This window comes from Cupressus sempervirens, chromosome 10 (genome assembly GCF_028749045.1).
Source record: "Cupressus sempervirens isolate cs-2001-9-10 chromosome 10, ASM2874904v1, whole genome shotgun sequence".
Classification (NCBI taxonomy): domain Eukaryota; kingdom Viridiplantae; phylum Streptophyta; class Pinopsida; order Cupressales; family Cupressaceae; genus Cupressus; species Cupressus sempervirens.
Window position 1 is genome coordinate 548591038 of NC_143127.1, and position 14694 is coordinate 548605731.

The window sequence follows — 14694 nt, forward strand, 5'->3', positions numbered from 1 at the left end:
CAAGTATAACACACAAGAAATCAACACATGACATAGTGATTTACATGGAAACCCAATTTGGGAAAAACCACCAATAACATGCTACTCAATTTTCACCCTTCTGAATTGATTCCCTATGAAAGGCTTGCCCTATCAAAGGCTTACAACATAGTGTTAAATGTGACCTTGTTAGAGGATTTAACCAAATTGTTAAAAGTGGGCCTGGTTAGAGGACCTCAGAACATTCATTTGGAATGCCACCCTGTTAAAGGATTTACAAATGGCTGTTAGGCCAAACTAAGTCCATAGGATTTTTAGATCTAATACAATTGTTAGAGAGTATTAGAAAATATTGACCTGATTACAACATACAACTTATCTTGTAGATCTTAGATCACTTCTTAGCTCATTCCGTTGCCTGGCTTTCAGCCTCTGCAACTCTTGACAGCTTGCCCTCCTTTCAAGAATTGTCTCCTTGAGTCTCCATACTCAATATACTAGTGCAATCATCTCTTCATGACCACTCATAGAAGTAGAGCCTCTGTGCTCTTCCTTCTTCTAGATGTCTCCTTCTTGACACCCTTTCAACCACTTCACAAATTTGGCACTTCAGCAGTAACAGTATTAGTAGCTCTCTACTTCTTGTTCTATGACTTCTTAAATATAAGTCTTGGAGTTCCTTTTCCTGCTCGATTCTTTTATTTTTCAATTTCAATTTGCATGGATTAGGTAGGATACATTGTATCTAACCCATATTCTATTTCTTCTAGAAACTTCTTGAATAATCCTTTAGAATTCACCCAAAAATGGTCTACATAAGATTTTGTGCCAACAACTCATCATCCTTATCTTCCAACTCATTCAAAAAATTCAATGCAACCACTATGTTGGCTTAGATTTGGTGAATATTCATCATTTGAAATAATGTAGTAGCTTGACACTATTGAAATACTAGTGCTCGACACATATTGTGTTACTTGGCATCAACTATGTTTTTCCTGATGCTCGGCATCTGAAGATCACTCGGCACCAATTGAAATTTTTTTGTTGCTCAGCACCTAATCTTTACTCAGCACTTGAAGATCACTCAACACCAACTATGTTTTTCTTAATGCTCGGCTTCTACTAAGAATTTTCTAGGCTTCAATTGATTTGCTCGGCACCTTCTGATGATCAAAGTTAAAGCTTTTTAGTCATCCTTGTTACAACTTCTTCCTCCAATATGTCTAAGTGTGACCAACCTTTGTATCTTTGAGTATGTTATCAATACACTACTTAACCATTGTCTTAGTTGATCTTGCACTTCATTACAACATCATAACTCAACCTTTCCTTTAGGTGCTCTTGTTACATCTTGTTGATCAAATCCTCTTCATCAATCAACTAAGTGATAGTGCTTGGATCTTATAGGCAAATATCATCCCTACAAATAGTAGTTTTGACATCAATGACAAAACAATGATTGAAAACATTCTTTTACAAGAATCTCCCTCTTTGATCTTCAATAACAATGAGCTTTTCAACCTGATTTCCAGCAAAACATGCTAAAATGCTCATAAAAACCCTTAAATTGCTTAAAATGTCAAAAAATTACCTATGGTCCATTCTATGGAGGCCGGTTGTGCACTTGACTGCACTCAAATTAATGTTTGTGGGTCGAAACTCCTTGTTGGGCCATCGTATTCTCTCTCTAAAGCTCTATACTCCCAAAAATCAAATACAACAAAAGATTTGAAAATGACTCCTTGGACCCCTTTTATACCTTTTTGACTCAATTTTGACCTAATTTTTGAACTTCTCAAATTTTCACAAAACTTGCACCCCTAGCTAATTTTGACAGTCTGAGTGCATTTTTGGGCTTGCAATCAAAATTTAGGTTCATCTTGTGGTCAAAATTGCATTTAAAAATTATTCCTTCTACTATTTAGTTGGATGACCTTTTGAGGCCTAATCTTTGAACCTCGTCAGTGAATCATCATTTCTTCATGCCTTCATCACTTTTACCCTCTTTCACTCTTCTTATTCATTTCATTTGATTTTTCATTTCACCTTTCTTCTTATTTTGACCTAATTCTTGTGCTTTACCTTTCGTGGTGAAACTTAGTCAAACTATGGCATATATTCATTGTTTAGTGGTCACTCTTTGGTCTTACGCACTTATCACTCATCATGGACCTTACTTTATCTTGATTTTATCATATTTATCTCATTTATGCATCTCCTCTATCTCACTTTTATTTTAATCCCGAGGGGACAAGAATACATACATACATAAATACATACATACATACATACATACATACATACATACATATATATATACATATAAATATACATATACATATACATATACATATACATATACATATACATATACATATACATATACATATACATATACAAATATATGTATATGTATATGTACATGTACATATATATATGTAGTAAGAGCATAGTATACATATACCTTACTTTATCTTGATTTTATCATATTTATCTCATTTATGCATCTCCTCTATCTCACTTTTATTTTAATCCCGAGGGGACAAGAATATATACATACACATACATACATACATACATACATACATACATACATACATACATACATACATACATACATACATATATATATATATATACATATACATATAAAAATATATGTATATGTATATGTACATGTACATATATACACATATACATATACGAATATATGTATATGTATATATGTAGTAAGAGCATAGTTAAAGGGGGAGTATCTCTATGTAAGATGGTAGAAATAAGAAAGTGATCCACATTTTGTAAACTTTGTATGGCCCTGTAACAAATGTTACAAGTTTTGAAATTTTGAAGTTTTTGGGACTTAGCCTATTTTCCCAAATATGTTGCCATTAGTGCAAAAAGGGGAAATTTTTGGAATATGGCTAGGTTAGATAGTATGAGGTTGTAATTTATGTAAACATATATTGTCTATGAAGTGAGAAAATTATGAGATACAATTTTGGTAGTTAGACTTAGAAAACTATCTAAGTAGTACAATGTTTATCTGGCAGTACAATTAGAGATTTGCTTGACACAGTTCATAGAGGCAATATTGGCATAGTTCATAGGGGCAATATTAGCATGTGCACTTGTAGCTATAGAAAATATAATCTATCAGGATAAACTAAGTATGTGTGAAAGGTAGTATAGATAGTATGAACATTGATATTACAATTTTTTAGTAGCAATAATAAGCCAATTGAATAGGATAAAGATAAGGGATTGAGTATTTTGTGTTAAGGAATTATTTTTTTCATAAAAAAATTACTGACAAATTAGGGACATGATCCTAGATATGTTAATCCTAAGTGAGTAAGTATAATTTTGTATTTTGACAAACATGAAAAAGTATGAAGACCGATAGTCTAGAATATTATGAAAAGTTATATTATAAAGGAAAAATGTTGAAATGAAAAGTAATGTGTAATAATGTATGGTAATTTATGATAAGTATGTGATTATTTTGTGATGAAATCTTGATGATAAAGATGTATAGAGGTAGAGTATGTAAAGTTGGTAGAGCAAGCTACAAAGATGATATTAGATATTGAAGATATGAAGAACTGTAAAGAGATTTTTGAATATACTCTTTTATGTACTGAATATCACTCTATATTATCTGTTTGGGTAGAAGGCTAAACATACATACATTATATAAATTTTATTTACAACTCCTAATAGGGTTGAGGCTTCTAACAAAGCCTAGTCATCTAGTAAGGACCAAGACACTATACAGATGTAATAGACTCCTAACAGGGTCAATATATTTGACAAGATGCTTTTGTTTTGTGGATCATTTTGTGGGTACCATCCCCACAAGTTTTTACCTTGGCCAATATTTCTCTAGTTAAGAAAATATGGTGTTATGTGTTGCATTACTTTATGGTTGCATTTACTATTCAACTTAATGAGTTCATTCATTTAATTAAGTTGTAAGATTTTTAATGATACCTGTAATTGGGAAAAAGTTTATGAAATACTGATTGACCCCCCCACCCCCCCAGCATTTCCTATTTCTAACATATTTTCCTTTCCAAAGTTTGTATGGAGTCTTGTTGAACTTGGATCTCAAAAAAGCCCTATGTTGAATATACACAACTATATGGACTACTTCTCCCCAAAAAGTATCACCCACCTTCCTTTCATTCATCAAGCAACTAGCCATCTCTTGAACTATCCTATTTTTCCTTTCCACAACTCCATTTTATTATGGTGTTCTTGAGGCTAATACCATGTAGTTCCTAAAAGCTAATAAACTCATTAGAAGTGAATTATCCACCATTATCAGAACACAAACATTTGATATTCAAATCTATTTCATTATCAACTAGAGCTTTAAATAATTTTAATTTATCTAATGCTTTTGATGTTTTTTTAAGAAATGAAACCCATGTCATACAAGTATAATAGTTAATTAGAAACAAAAAATATTTCTCACCTTGAATTTCTTCCCTAGTTGGTCCACAAAGATTTGTGTGGACTAGTTCAAGTGGCATGTTTTTGGCATATTCTTTTAGTTTGAAGGAATCTCTTATTTTCTTCCCTTCTGGATAATTCTTGCAAATAATATCAATTGGCTTCTCCATCTTTGGCATGTCTCTAACTGCTTCCTTCTTTCCAATCTTGAACAAATTGTCAAAATTAAGTTGCCCAAGATGTTTGTACCAAAGCCAAGCATCATCCATACTACTTGAACAACAAGCTTCAACATTAGAATCCTTAATAATGTACATATTTCTAGATGCCCTAGTTGCATTGGCTATGCCATATTTCCCTTTCTTAATAATGAAAGAATTTGAATTAAATTGAATATCATACCCTTGGTTACATAGCTGGCTCACACTCAATAAATTATGTTTCAACCCTTTAACATGGGGATCATTTTTAACAATATTTTAATCATTATTCAACAAAATATCACCATACCAATAACTCTAATAGAAGAACTACCAATAAATCTTACTTTTCCACTTTTCATGTGTCTAGAGAAATCACTATCAATGTACCATATATCCTTTTCATTCTTAGCTAGAAGGGCTGTTAAAACCACTAGAGCCTTGAGGGAAACCTCTTAGTTGTTATTCTTCCATACCTTAACAATATTTGGCATACTTTTAGTTTCAACCTTAGTGAGTGATCCTGCACCATAACTCTTGCAAAACCTTGAGAACGACCAAACTTGTTACAATAGTAGAAAATTAGATTAAATCTATTAAATGAACCAAAGACATTCCTTTCAAAATTATAGGACTTTCTTCTAAGAGTAGCTTTGCAATCTATAGCCTTGTGTCCAAAATAATTTCTTGAAAATAATAACCACAATACAAAGGCATGTTCACCTTAATTTCTTGGTTTTATTGAGAGATAGTAGGTTGATTACCATTTGAACTCAGCTATTTTTTTTCCTTTTGATGAAGAGATTTCACCTTCTTCCCAAACAATTCCCTTCTTATAAAGAGTTGGTTTTTGATAAGCAAGAATGTCATCCAATGATATGTTTTTGTTATTGTTTGAGAACTTTAAACTAGACAAGGTAGTAGATTTACCAGTGTTTCTAAATGAAACAATTTCAGCTTCTAACTTGGTTACATTGTCTTCCTTTAGTTGAATCTAATTATCAAGGTTCTCAAAAATTGTCTTGGCCTCCTCATTCAGAATTTTGATATTAGTCAAGTATTTTTCAGCTTCACTAAGGGCCATATAAATTCACATCTTTTCTTCACTCTCTATTTTCAAAAGATCAACAAGATTCTAATTTTTCTTCTTGATCTTTTTAATTTCAGCCAAGGGTGCAATTATCTCAAGCTCTAAGTAAACTTCATCATCATCCATAATCACATCCTCAAAAAAGTCTTGGTCTTCATGTTGGTAATCCTTCATAGCTAAATGAGTCATATCCTCTTGAAGATCTTTGCCATATGTATTATGTAATTGCTCCCAAATTTTTGTAGCTATATTGAAGTGAAGAAAATTGTCACGTAGAGAATGAACAAGAAAAATTATGACAAGATTCATTGCCTTTTCATTTTATATTACACTTTTTTTAAGAATGTGGAGGATTAACTAAAGGGATCTATTCAAGTGAAACACATTCCCTGACATCAAGTTCAAGAGCCTTGATGTACATCATCATTCTAAAACTCCAAGTAGTGAAATTAGAGCCATCAAACTTGGGAACCCAAAATTTCCATGTTGTTCAAGATTCAAGTCATCAATAACCATGAAAAAAAACTCATCATTTTGAGAATCATCCTCACTACTGAAAGTATTATCACTGTCATCTTTAGAATATAATACTCTTTTTGATTTAACATCTTTCCAATGTCATTTGGAAAAATAATCTTGTTCTTACTAGTTTTCAAAGCTTTGAATGCCATCTCACTTTTGGAAGTCCCTTCAATATTAGTTCTTATCTCGCATGTAGTTAGAATGTCATAAAATTTATCAATAGTAAGCGTATCCAAATCAAATATTTCTTCAACAAAAGATATTGTGGCATTAAATTTTATGGTAAGAGAGATAAGAATCTTTTAAACCATTGATTTCTCATCAATAATTTTGATGTAGATCGTCTTCTTAAAACCCTCAAGAACCCCCAAATCAGTCACAGGGTTCCATAATAAATAAAATTTATTGAATATTGTAAAGGTATCAATACATTTTTCTCAATATAATCATCCATCATCAAATAAAAAATCAATCTTTAAAACATAGTTTTCAATTCTTCCATTCAAGATAGGCCTACATATAGAGATTCATAACTTTTTAACCAAGTGTTATTTCTTCAATCTAACAGTTTAAATTATCTAAAATTAGGTTTTCAACAACATATCCAAAAATAAGAAACATCAAATGGTAGGATCCAAAGTTATGGTCTCTACACCGAGACCCATTTTCTATGACTCTATTGAAGCTAGTTAAAAACTAGTTTTCACTAAAATGGTCATAAATTATACAAAACTTAAAAATAATGTACCAAATAAATTTTATTAGAAATATGAATCATTCCTCTTTCTATAAATATGCATTTCATCCCTTGAAATAGAAATTAAACATTCATACACATTGCTTCAATATGACTGTAATTTGAAAATCTGAAAAACTTGTTATCCATAAAATGCTCATAACTTTCTTAAATCTGCATGAAATAAACCAAAACAAAAAGAAATACAAGGATCATTCATAACTATATGCTAATATATCAATAGTATATAATTTTTGAGCTGTACATGGATGGAAAAATCCTAAAAACAATAAGAGAACTATAAAGCCAATAAAAATAACAAGTTAGAACCACTCTAAATTTGTTTCAAATGTTACCATTTCCTTCCATTATGATTTGGTTTGAAATTAAAATTAATTTTATATTTTCTTGTCCATTTTAGAACTTAAAAATACCACCTATGACCTTTGGACTTCCTTTTACAACTTTAATACAATTTTACATTGTTGCATTTTTTTGCAACTCTTCACCTTCTTGACAACTTTTTTTGACTTTTGAAAAATGTGATGCCATGACTTTGCATAAAAATTAAACACATATTGAAATGAACATTTAATAACCTTTTACATGGTTATTATCCTTTCAAGGGTCATTTTATAACTTTTGACATATTAAACCAATTGGGACCTTAACTATGACAACATGGAGAACATTACATTTTTGTTACAACTTTTCTTTTTAATTAGATTCCATAGAATGACATTGAAAAATATATGAATGAAAATAAATCATTAAAATATCTATTATGTTCTCTTTTAATTATATGATGGCTAGGTGCTCTTGCACCATACTCTCGAGCTTGAAAAAATTCCACATCCCATGGAAATGTGGTGGTAATAACCTGCAAAAGAAACTTTTCCTATTTTCCTCCATCTAAATTTGATGCATTTGTTGTTCTTTCTATCCAATAACTATGATTATCATCAATGGAATTTAAGTGGCTACCTCCAAGGTTCTATAACTATCAAGAGTTCACTCCTCCATGCTGCATCACACACAAAACTTGCCTGACCAAAGAGTTCTCTCTTACCTCTCTTCCCAGGTCCTTTGGCAACCAAATGGACCTCCTTCTCAGGCCCTTGGACCATATCCCATGGCCCCTTAGTTAGAAATCCTTGTCCAAATATTTACAGTGAGTGAACATGCACCTACAACCAAAACTCAACAATAGGAATCAAATATCCATCTTCTTTCCAATAAGGTCCCGGTGTGAATCCTTTACACTCTCAAGAGCTTCTAGCTCTGATACCAATAATGATGTAGAGAATCTACTTAAAACCCTCAAGAACCAAAAATAAATTATGGAGTTCCATCATGAATAAAATTTATTCAATATTCTAGAGGCATGAATATATTTTTCTCAATACAATCATCCATCATCAAACAATAAATCAATCTTGAAAACATAGTTTTCAATTCTACTGAGATATACCTACATATAGAGATACATAATTTAAAAAAAAAAAAATTATTTATTCAAATAAACTATTGAAATTAAGATAAATTAAGTTTTCCATAACATATCCAAAAATTAGAAACATTCAACAGTAGAATCGAAAGTTATGGTCTCTACATTGAGACCCTTTTTCTGTGACTCCGTTGAAGATGGTTAAAAACTAGTTTTCACTAAAACGGTCATAATTTATACAAAAATTAAGAAAAATGTACCAAATAAATTTTATTATATATATGATTCATTCCTCTTAATATAATTTTCATCCCTTTAAACAATAACTAAATATTCGTAAACACTACTTCAATATGACTGTAATTTGGAAATCTAAAAAACCTGTCATCCATAGAATGCTCATAACTTTCTCAAATCTGCATGAAATAAACTAAAACCAAAAGAAATATAATTATTATTCATATTTATACTCTTACATACCAATAATACATCATTTTCAGGTTGTGCATGGATGTACACAGCCTGAAAACAACAAGAGAACTATAAAGACAATCAAAATAACAAGTTAGAACCACTTTAAATTTGTTTCAAATGTTATTATTCCCTTTAATTATGCTTTGGTTCAACCTTAAAATTAATTTTCTAGTTTCTTTGCCATTTTAGACCTTAAAATACCATCGATGACCTTTGGACTTCCTTTTACAACTTTAATGCAGTTTTACATTGTTGCATTTTTTTGCAACTCTTCACCTTCTTGACAACTTTTGAGACTTTTGACAAATGTGATGCCATGACTTTGCATAAACATTAAAAAAATATTAAAATGAAAATTTAATAACCTATTATATTGTTATTATCCTTTCAAGGGTCATTTTATAAATTTTGACATATTAAACCAATTGGGACCTTAACTATGACAATGTGGACACCATTACATCTTTTTTACAACTTTCCTTTTTAATTGGATTCCATAGAATGACATTGAAACATATATGAATGAAAATAAATCATTAAAATATCCATTATAATCTCTTGTAATTATATGATGACTAGGTGCTCCTACACCAGATTTCTCCAAGCCCTTTGAATACATTGCCAACCTCATCAACCTAAATAAAGTAAGAAACAATGTTCTCATCTTTTTTCATGTGAAGAATCTCAAAGACAACTCCATGTGTTTTAACCTTGACATTCTTAACTTTTGCATCCCCATGATAAGAATTAAAAAACTTCTCCCATACTTCTTTTATTGAGGTGTAATATATAACTTTGACAAACTTAGATTCAATCATCCCACATAATCAGGCGTTCATAACCTTAGCATTGTTTTGAAAATCCTTTTTATCATCAACATTGGTAGGTGGTTGAGTTGGAATGGTTTAGTCATTAAACATACTAAGATATACATCACATCCTAGTGACATAATGTAAGTCTTCATGTGCACATCTCAAAAGGCATAGTTAGTTGCATCAAATAGGGGGGCATAGTTTGTAGCAAGACCTTGTAAAACATTCATGCTGACACAAGAAAGACCTACACTCATGATTTTAAGCTTATGAAAGAGAGACCTAACTCTAATACCAATTAAAAAACTCAATAATACTAAGAGGGGGAGGGAGTGAATCAATATTCTAAAACACTTTTAAAAATAGTTAGAAAAACTAAATGGAAGATAAGAATAAACAAGACACAGGTGATTATCTCGTGGAAACCCTTTTGGGGAAAAACTATAGTAATAGTAATCTCCAAAAATGGGCAAAAACCCTTTTAAAATTAAAAGAGCTTCAGTTCTAAGCAAAAAATTCACTGACTTAGGCCACAACCTGACTTCAAAGAGGAAAAAACATCATTCCCATACACTGTATGTACATCAAAGCTTAAGGAGTACACCATAAACCTATTTGACTCAATACATTTATTTTCACTAGTAAAGAGTCATAAAAGGGAGGCATTGAAGTAGCCTACCAAAGAAAATGGTAGAATATCCAATCAAAAATTTAAATCACACCCAGCTATATCAAGTCTACTCCAAGAAAAACATTCCTTGACTCTAACAATCACCATGCATTGTTTGTTCTCTAATAGTAAAATGATCCATGTTTGAAACATAGTCATGAGATGAATGCATTCTCAATAACAACCTCCATTTCCCAAAACAAAACAACTATCTCCCCAAAGTTATGTATACGACGATCCCAATTTTAAGAACATCTATTTCAAAGCTTGGTCCCTGTACAAATATACACACTACACAAACTCTACTCCTTTGAGTCTCATCTTTAGAGCACATCTATGTCCTTTTTTCTAAAAATATCTTTTCATGCATATTTTGAAAAACATATATTTCTTTGTTTATTGATTACATAGATTTGATAACTACCACTATGTTGCTAATGCTTCATAAGATTATATCATAATTGCTTCATATCTTCATATAACACCTATTTCCTAGAAAATGCTCTGCCACCCCTTTTTGGAGTGATTTGACTTGATGCTTCTTTTTTTTACTTGCTTATGTTAAAAAAAAAAGCTATTTTTCCAATATTTTCCATGACCCACCAAACTGAGCAACCATTTATGTCTTTTTCCAAAACTCTTTTCTATGGTGATGATTGTAATAAATTTTCACTGTCAGCCTACCTAGTATTACCTATTAAGAGGAAATGATGCATCTTTTAAATGCCAGAGTGTTCATAATATCAAAGACTGTGTAATGCTACAATAGTGAATACACATTAAGAATTGGTAGTAGAAGATAATGACATTGAACTAGTCCATATACCACCATTTGATCTAGTTACACATATGGATTAAAAAAAAAGTCTAAATAAATCTTTTTGAATAGTCCACAAGATAGACTGGACATTATTAAATTTTTATTGCACAGGGTAACACATCTTTTACACTCTACCAAAAATATGCCTCTCATTTTCTCAAACAACAGCTAACCATGATGTTGGCAACTCGAGAATCTTAAACATAACCATTTCTAGATATTCATTGTATAGCCAAGATGTTTCAAGATACTCAATAATTATGCTATGATAGGCATTAAGGAGACTACAACCATTTATAATTGTTATTATCACTCATGATGATTACCGCAATATCTAGTTGTGATAATTAATCTAAAAGGAGTGATTTTAATAGACTTCATGTACATCCAAAAGAAAGAGCATCCTTTTGTTACACATGTTCCATTTTGGAGACCCCAAATTGTATGACATTTCTAGTTATTGCTATCAACATTATGACAATAGGTAGCAATCGACGGTGCATACCAAACAAAATAACATAAATTGACAACAACATAACAATATTGATCATATGTAGGATCAAGGATGCCAAAAAAAAATAGACTACAATAAACAGATGGTAGTACTTGAGAAAAATGCCACCATAGATGAGATAGTGACCCCCTGTGTTCATATTTCATCAATAAAAAAATTCTAACAAGATGAACCATCCCCTTTGTGCTAAGGAGATAATGCCATACTCTATAAAAATATCAAACCATAAAACCAATCACAAAGGTCAAGGATAGAATCCAAAAAAGATATCTAATCTCAAGGTCAATACTCAATTGTAAAGGTGTTAGAAATAGGAAATACCAAGAGGGGGGAGGTGTGAGTTAGTATTTTACAAAGTTTATCCCAAAATTGGATATTATTGATAACCTTATAACTTGCATATGAAAGTAGACTAATTTTATTGAACACTAAACGTAACCATGCAAAAAGAGATCTCATAACACCATATTTTGTTAACTAGGTAAAACCTCACCAAGGGAAAACTTGGCCAAGGGAAAACCTTGGTGGGGATGATACCCACAAAATGATCCACTAATTAAAAGTAATTGGTTAAAGATATTGAACCTGTTAGGAGTCTATTACATCCATATAGTGTCTTGATTGTTGTTAGAGGACTTAGGCCTTGTTAGAAGCCTCAACCCTATTAGGAGTTGTTATATACAAATGAAAATGTATGCAAGATGAGCCAACTGCCAAAACATGCAATATATAATATGTTTCCTTAATATGAAGAGTTAGATATAAAAACCTCTTTTACATTGCTAGTGATATCTTCAATATCTGATATTGTCTTCGCTGCTCAACAAAAAAATTTAGTTCTCATTCCTTTGATCATACATCAGAATTCACATATCACATATCACATACATATCACATCTTTCCAACACTCTTACTTCACATTTCTAATCTTTCCTTTATACCTTTATAATTACAATATTATTGCCTAGTCGACCTTCGTGCTTTTACACACTTTACAAGATGTATTATTATACATTTTTAATTAGGATAACATCTAGGAAGTAATTCCTAATTAGTTAATTAATTATTTCATAAAAAATAATTCCTTAACCCAAAATACCCATTTCTCTATTATGTTATGTTCTTCATGTATACTATCGTAACTGGTGATCTGCCCATAACTCTGTCTGTACTATCCATACTGGCCTACGCTCTAGCATACATTATCATCATACTTTGTACTATCATTCCTCAAGCATGCACATGAAAATATAACTTATGTGAAGCTTGCCAACCAAAACTATGTCTATCTTGTTAGATAATATGTATGATACTTAGACAATTATCTAAGTATGAATGCTATAACTAAGTCGTTAAAGTATGCCTTCTTCATACTGAATATATGTTTCCATAAATGAAAATATATAATGTATTCCTTGTCCAAATTTCCAAAAATCTCCCCCTTTTTGTTTGATGGTAACATGTGGGAAAATTGGCTAAGACATAAAAACTTATTGTACATGGTACATTTGTGTATTCATGAGACTTTAATATAGAATGTAGATAAAATGACAACGAACTAGAGTAAACCCAAGATATCATTGTCAAAATGTAAACTCTACAAACATCTCATGTTTCCCTAATTAAAACTGCTAAGAAAACTCTCAAACCAACATCTCAATAATAGTTCTAGAATGAGAGTATGCTTAAAATGCAAATCTACAATAATGCATGCAAGATCTATGACTATAATGCAGATTATATGTGGGTAGCAACTCTTAGAATGCTATAAAAATGGACATGCAATGAGCTAGACATGTAATAAATGATACTAAATAACATAAAAACAATGCTAAAATGCTATGAACTTGCTATAATGATAATGCTAAAATGATAACTCAAAATGTGCCTATAGTGGAGATACCTAAAACTTGGGTCCTTTGGCTCTTGAATTTCCCTCCTATTTATAGGATTTCAAAAGGGGTTGGGATAAGAATCAAGATTTTCACCTTTGATTGAAGGATGGAGGTGAAATTGAAAATATCTCATAAGAGACCAGGGGGAAGAGTCCAAGAGATTTGGTGTTGAGGATAAATGGGGATTTTCCAATTCTTTTAAATGAAAAAGGGGGATTTTCAATTTTGTGAGGATAAATGACTTTATTGATTTAATAAAAGTTCTATTTATTTTCAAAAGTTTGTCTTTTTCTTTCTCCCTTTTTGAATTTCATTTTATGACTTTGAATTTTTTTTCTCCTCTTTTTAAAGTTTATTTAGGTCTTGTTGATTTGATATATGATTAATGACCTAATGTGATTTTTGATTTGAATGTCTGTTGTGTTCTTTTTATGTCCTCCTTAATTTGTGTCGATTGATTGAAATTGCATAATTTAAGCCTTTGCCAATTTTTGGGTGTCTACAAGTGGTCCTCTTTGAGCTAATATATGAAGCATATTAGCTCAAAGACTATCTTGATTTTTGATTTTGGGTCAAATTTTGATGATTGGATGTATGTTGATGATATTTTGGTGTTTCATAGTTTTTGTGGTGTTTGATTGTTGATGACTTGATGTTTGGTCATTGATGATTTGATGTTTTGATTGTTGTTATTTTTTCTGATTGATGTTGCAACATCTATTTTCACTTGGATACCCTAGTTTTGGTTGATTTAATGTTTAAAATTTTTGGCTGGGGTATAACATTTTTTATATTTTAGATAATTGTAATGCTACAATTTAGATGCCCTAGTTTGATATGGATATACTACCCCCCAGAAATGAAATTGGAAAAAAAATGAATGTGTAAAAATTAAGGAGGATCCAATTTATTTCTGAAATGGTTGATAATTGATGGATAAAGATGATCAAATTGATTTAATACAATACCCAATTCAGAAAAGTGAGTAAAAAGGTTATAATGTTGGGTAAATAGAGTGAAAAATGTGATAGAAATGCCCCCAAGGAGGGTTAAATAGGTCAAAAGGTCTTTTACCC